The 6,000-nt window shown below is 44.5% G+C and overlaps 1 long non-coding RNA gene across 1 annotated transcript; it reads right to left on the bottom strand.

Moving 5' to 3' along the window:
* Positions 1–4,343: 4,343 nt before the first annotated feature.
* LOC118479750 lies at positions 4,344–5,037 on the bottom strand. The gene is made up of 2 exons (XR_004860398.1): positions 4,780–5,037; positions 4,344–4,679 (listed from the first exon to the last, which is right to left on the bottom strand). It is a non-coding gene; the product is annotated as an uncharacterized LOC118479750 (long non-coding RNA).
* Between the last annotated feature and the right edge of the window lie 963 nt (positions 5,038–6,000).

The following is a 6,000-nucleotide window of genomic DNA, read 5'->3' as shown; positions in this document are numbered from 1 at the left end:
AGTGGTTGAGGTTAGGACGGTGGTGGTTGTATCTATGGGTTAGGGTTTGACGGTGGTTGTGGGTGGGCTGTGGTGGTTGTGGGTTGGCTGTGGTGTTTGTGGGTTGTCGTAATTTTATTAATATTCTGACAAAATATTAACTTTTAATTGTTGCAGATATGTCGTCAGATGAGGAACAACAGGCACCAAATGGTGGTCCGGTATTCAATCCGATGGCCGGGGGTAATTGTGAGCAGTACGATTTTTTAGACTTCCCCCAGCGCAGTATGGAATACAGACGTTTTGCCAAGTTCCGGGGTATGAGAGTGAGGCAGCAGAGGGCGTTGTGTTGGGACGCATTACGGGAGTGTGACGAGGAGCAGAGGGCCCGGGGTATAATCGGGGAAAATAACCCGTGGGATCGTATGTTTTTTTATGCGGTTGGGCCTTCTTATAGGCCTATGGTGGTGGAGTTCCTCTCCACGTTTATCTATCGACCACGGCCTGCTGAGCAGCCTAACTCAGATATGGACGATCCGATGGTGGAACCACCCCCTGCCGAGGTAACTTTCTGTTTATTCGGGGAGCGACAGAATATGTCGCTGCGTCAGTTTGCTTTGGCCACCGGATTCTACACTGATGAGGAGTTGGTTCAGGATATTTATACCACCGCGATCACATCTATGCCTGATGATCAGTTGCTTGCTTGGTGGCCCACCCTCTGTGATGTACCCTTCGGTCATAAGGCCCGTGTCTCGTTGATTACTGACCCACTCGTTCGCTACATACACCGTTGCATTGCCACGTCGATATCTGGGCGTGGCAAAAGCAACGAGTGGGTCACGAAAAACGACCTGTTCTATCTTTACTGTTTATTCACGGGGACGCCGTGCGCCCTCCATCGCTTCCTGGCGGAGTATTTCGCCTCATTTTCCCGACGTCAGAAGCGTGGCGGATTGCACGGAGGGGCGTTCATCACGCGTATTGCCCAGCATTGCGGTCGGTATTTTCCATTCATCGGTGAGTTGCCACCGCCTGCCCCTTTCGAGTATTTGGGTATTAGGACGATGAGAGGGATGAACTTGGCGGTGAACTTTCCTGGCATTGGTTATCGGTTTGTCGGTGAGAACGATCAGATTTTCGTAGCCTAGCCGTTAGTGCATCAACATCTGTTGGACGCTGCGGAGGTGGATATGCCTCATGTTGTTGATGCGCCTGTTGGAGAGGGTGACGTCGAGCCTGAGGTTGAGCAGGGGCATCCGCAGGAGCCGCCACAGCATCCTCGGCGCGTCTATCATGCGGTGAGGTTGCCTCAGTCCACTCAGCGTCTCCTCGAGAGGCTTGTGGCGGGATAGACGGCTGTGATGGGGAGGTTGGCGCTGCAGGATCGGCGGATGGACCGGATGGAGGATATGATGGAGTGGATGATGGCTAGCGAGGCTGATAGGCGTAGCGAGGCGGGGTTGCCGGTTCGAGACCCGCCACAACCACGAGTGTATCCGGGGTCCGGCTCGGAAGCCGGCCCGTCCCGCACGCAGGCAGGCCCTTCCGGCACGCAGGCAAGCCCATCCGGCACGCAGGCAGGCCCGTCTGACACGCAGATGCAGTTGATACGTTATGAGGATAGTGGTTCTGATGACGGTGACGAGGAAATGGCTTAGGAGTAGTATTTATCTGTTTTGTTTGGTTGTATTTTGACGTTTAATGTGGTTGTACGAAGAAATATTTGTTGGTCTTTTGTTATTTATGTTTAGTTGTATGCCCGGTTGTTTTTGTATAAACCTTTAATCTTTTATCGCATGTATGGATGGTAACATGTTTAATATTTTACCAGCATCTATGTTGTATTTTGGGTTTAATGTGGTTGTACGAACAAATAGGTATTGGGATTCTTATAACGAAGGGGTATATTGGTCTTTCTTAAAGGTATTGGGATTCTTATAACGAAGGGGTATATTGGTCTTTTTTAAAAATGCTAAGCATGTGCAGAAGGGGTATAAACGGTTATAAGAATTTCAGGGACTGGATTTGAAAAATTAGAATTACAGTTAGTTTTTAATAACTGTGCAGGGACTGTTCTTGTGCAAAACAAACCTCAGGGACTGGATTTGAAAAATTATAATTACACAAAAAAAGGGAGGGGTCATGTGGTTGTATGAACAAATAGGTATTGGGATTCTTATAACGAAGGGGTATATTGGTCTTTTTTAAAGGTATTGGGATTCTTATAACGAAGGGGTATATTGGTCTTTTTAAAAATGCTAAGCATGTGCAGAAGGGGTATAAACGGTTATAAGAATTTCAGAGACTGGATTTGAAAAATTAGAATTACAGTTAGTTTTTAATAACTGTGCAGGGACTGTTCTTGTGCAAAACAAACCTCAGGGACTGGATTTGAAAAATTATAATTACACAAAAAAGGGGTATAAACGGTTATAAGAATTTCAGGGACTGGATTTGAAAAATTAGAATTACAGTTAGTTTTTAATAACTGTGCAGGGACTATTCTTGTGCAAAACAAACCTCAGGGACTGGATTTGAAAAATTATAATTACACAAAAAAAAGGGAGGGGTCCTTCTGTATCGGACCGGCCTCCCATGGGATTCGAACTCGTACACCTCGCATAGAACACACAAGCCTTAACCAGTTTATCCTCCTGTACAGGAGCTGATAAATTGGTTATAGTATTTCATTTATACACTTCATACACTTTAAGGTGCTCATTGAACTATACGGCTCTCATTGAACACAAACACTTTCCCAACTTCAATAAAGGGGTAAACTAGATCTAAAATTTGAAAACTTACCCTAAAACACCAAGAACACACACACAAACGCTCTGGACCACACGATTTTCACAAGAAAAACTCTGGACCACACGATGAAGGTTAGTTTGTATTTCAAATTTTATTGCTTAATCTTCAAACTTTTTTTATATTTTGGTTTTATTTCCGCCGTTTGTGGTGGTGTTGGGGTTTACGGTGGTGGGGGATTGGTGGCGGTGGGGATTGACGAAGGTGGGGGATTGACTGTGGTGGGGAATGGTCGTGGTTGTGGTGGTGGTGGTGGTTGACGGTTGTGGTGGTGGTGATGGTTGTGGTGGTGGTGGTGGTAGTGGTTATGGTTGTGGTGGTGGTGGTTGTGGTGGTGGTGGTAGTGGTAGTGGTTATGGTTGTGGTGGTGGTGGTTGTGGTGGTGCTGGTGGTGGTTGTGGTGATTGACGGCTGTAGTGGTGGTGGTGGTGATTGACGGCTGTGGTGGTGGTGATGGTTGTGGTGGTGGTGGTAGTGGTTATGGTTGTGGTGGTGGTAGTTGTGGTGGTGGTGGTAGTGGTTATGGTTGTGGTGGTGGTGGTTGTGGTAGTGGTTATGGTTGTGGTGGTGGTGGTTGTGGTGGTGGTGGTTATGGTGGTGGTTGTGGTGATTGACGGCTGTGGTGGTGGTGATTGACGACTGTGGTGGTGGTGGTGGTTGTGGTGGTGGTGGTGGTGATGGACGGCTATGGTGGTGGTGGTTGTGGTGGTAGCGTAACCCTACCCGACTCCCAGCCCGACACGTTTGTCGGGTCTAGACTTATATCATCGTTTTTTTTAATGTGCATATGTTATTTTTATTATTATATTTATTATTTTTAACAATATATTTTCGGATGTCGGGTCTAATGCTATAATTGTATGTTTTATTAACAGGATATCGAAAGTCGGTGTTTTGACGGTGGTGGTAACGTAATTCTTATGAAGAAGTACACTGCGTTCATATTTCAGATTCAAACGCTTAACTGCGTTCGTATTCCAGATTCATGCACCAGAACGTCCACCAACAACAATGCTTCTGTACCCACAGTCTGTGACGGTGGAAGTAGATATTTACCGGTGACTGTGAGGGTGAACTGGAATGTTCTTCCACCTCTACCAATGACAATGCTTCTGCATCAGCAACCTCGAGGGGTTCTTCATGTTCTGGAACCGGTTACTGATAATTCTTCAGCAACAACGAGGGAGTGCCAGATTAGGTCGAAGGTTTACCATGGAACGCATCCTTAAACTTGATAGCAGCAATATGGTGACCGAATAGAGATCTGAATAACCGATACAGTTTGCAAGAATTTAATAATATGTAACAGTTAGCGATTTAGGGTTTAGGGTTCAGGGTTTAGTCGTTACATTTTGTATTAAAATGACATGTTTTGTGTATTAATATAAAACGGTGTTTCGTGTTTTGTGTACCCCATAATTAAAGACATTATAATAATTGGTAAATAAAAAATTTGACATTTTATAATACACAAAATTCATTTCATAAGATATAACATCGTTTTTTTAAATGTGCATATGTTTTATTATTATAAGTTGCATAAACTCTCAAGACATAACATTCCGCTAAATAACCAAAATACGAGAGTCATTACATTCGTTTACATAAGTTGCATAAACTTAAATACGGCTAACGACAAATACAAATACAGACAAAAAAAAAAACAAAATCCAACAGATTATCAAACAGGTGTCCCTATTAAGAACGACCCTTGGATTTTTATTTTCCATTTCTGCTACTTTCTCTTTATACATTCGAACCTCCTCTCTCAAAAACTTGACTTCGTTTTCAAGTAATGCTTTCGTATCCATCAAACCTCGGATGACTTGAACTGACCGAGGACACATGGGAGGGTCGATCCACGCAAAGAATTTGCACCGAGAACGCTGAAACCGAAGGCGAATGAATATATATCATTACCACTATACAAACCATAATGCATAAGTTACAACAACCATTGCATCAAGATGTTTTTAAAGTACATACCAATTGCACGCAGGTGTAAAATTGACGCCCAGGATTAATATCCGTCCAAGATGTTTTTATCCCAGCTTGCCTTCCACATCTACACATAACCATTGTGAATGTAAAAATGGATATGGATTACACTTTCTCGTACGTAATATTAGAAAAAAAAAGAATCAATACGCCACTCATAGCACAATGAGATGCGTATAAAGTACAAAATCCAACCACTTTTTCAGAAAAAGTAAATACATATGCCTCACATAGTGCTATGAGGTCCGTATAAAAAAAGTTAGGTGGTGTATATGCCTCACATTGACCTATACGGTCGTATACACTGGCACCTTTTCAGAAAAAGTAACCGGTTACCCTTTCTTTAACTAATTTACGGAGGTTAAGGCTCATGCTTAGTCAGATATTCACCCAACTAGATCCCCAAAAAGTTCTTGGACCACACGAGACCAACGTTGGACCACACGATGAAGACCCGGAAGTACACACACACGCACAGATTCTTTGTCTCTCGTATTGTTATCGTTCTCGTATCGCTCCATACGCTCGGAGTATTTAAGGTTTGTTCGTATTCTGTATTTTTATGTTTAATTTTCATTTTTTCTCTGATTTTGGTGGGTTTTTGTGGTTGACGGTTGTGTTGTTTTGTGGGTGGTGGGCTGTGGTGGTTTTGGGTGGTTAGGTGGTGGTTGACAGTGGTGGTGGTGGTGGTGTTGTGTAGTAAGTGGTGGCTGTTGTGGTGTTGTGGGTGGTAGGCTGTGGTGTTTGTGGGTGGTGGGCTTTGTTGTTGGTTTGTTAAGGTTGACGGTGGTGAGGTGGTGGGATGTGGTGGTTGAGGTGGTGGGTTGTGGTGGTTGAGGGTGGTAGGTTGTGGTGGTTGACGGTGGTGAGGTGGTGTTGTGTTGTGGGTGGTAGGCTGTGGTGGTTGAGGGTGGTAGGTTGTGGTGGTGGTGGTGTGTTGTGGTAGTTGGGATGGTGGTTTTGGTGGTGGTTAGGTTGTGGGTGGTCGGCTATGGTGGTGGGTGGTCGGTTGTGGTGGTAGTGGGTGGTTGGCTATGGTGGTAGTGGGTGGTCGGCTATGGTGGTAGTGGGTGGTCGGCTATGGTGGTGGTGGGTGGTCGGCTGTGGTGGTGGTGGTGGTATTGGTGGTGGTGGTGGTGTTGTTTGTTTATTATATTTTACAATATAATTTATAATATCGAGTCTAACACTATAATTCTATGTTTTTTA

The sequence above is a fragment of the Helianthus annuus genome, chromosome 6 (assembly GCF_002127325.2).
Source record: "Helianthus annuus cultivar XRQ/B chromosome 6, HanXRQr2.0-SUNRISE, whole genome shotgun sequence".
Taxonomy (NCBI): domain Eukaryota; kingdom Viridiplantae; phylum Streptophyta; class Magnoliopsida; order Asterales; family Asteraceae; genus Helianthus; species Helianthus annuus.
Note: the sequence above shows the minus strand (reverse complement) of the source record. Positions and strands in the feature narration are given on the sequence as shown.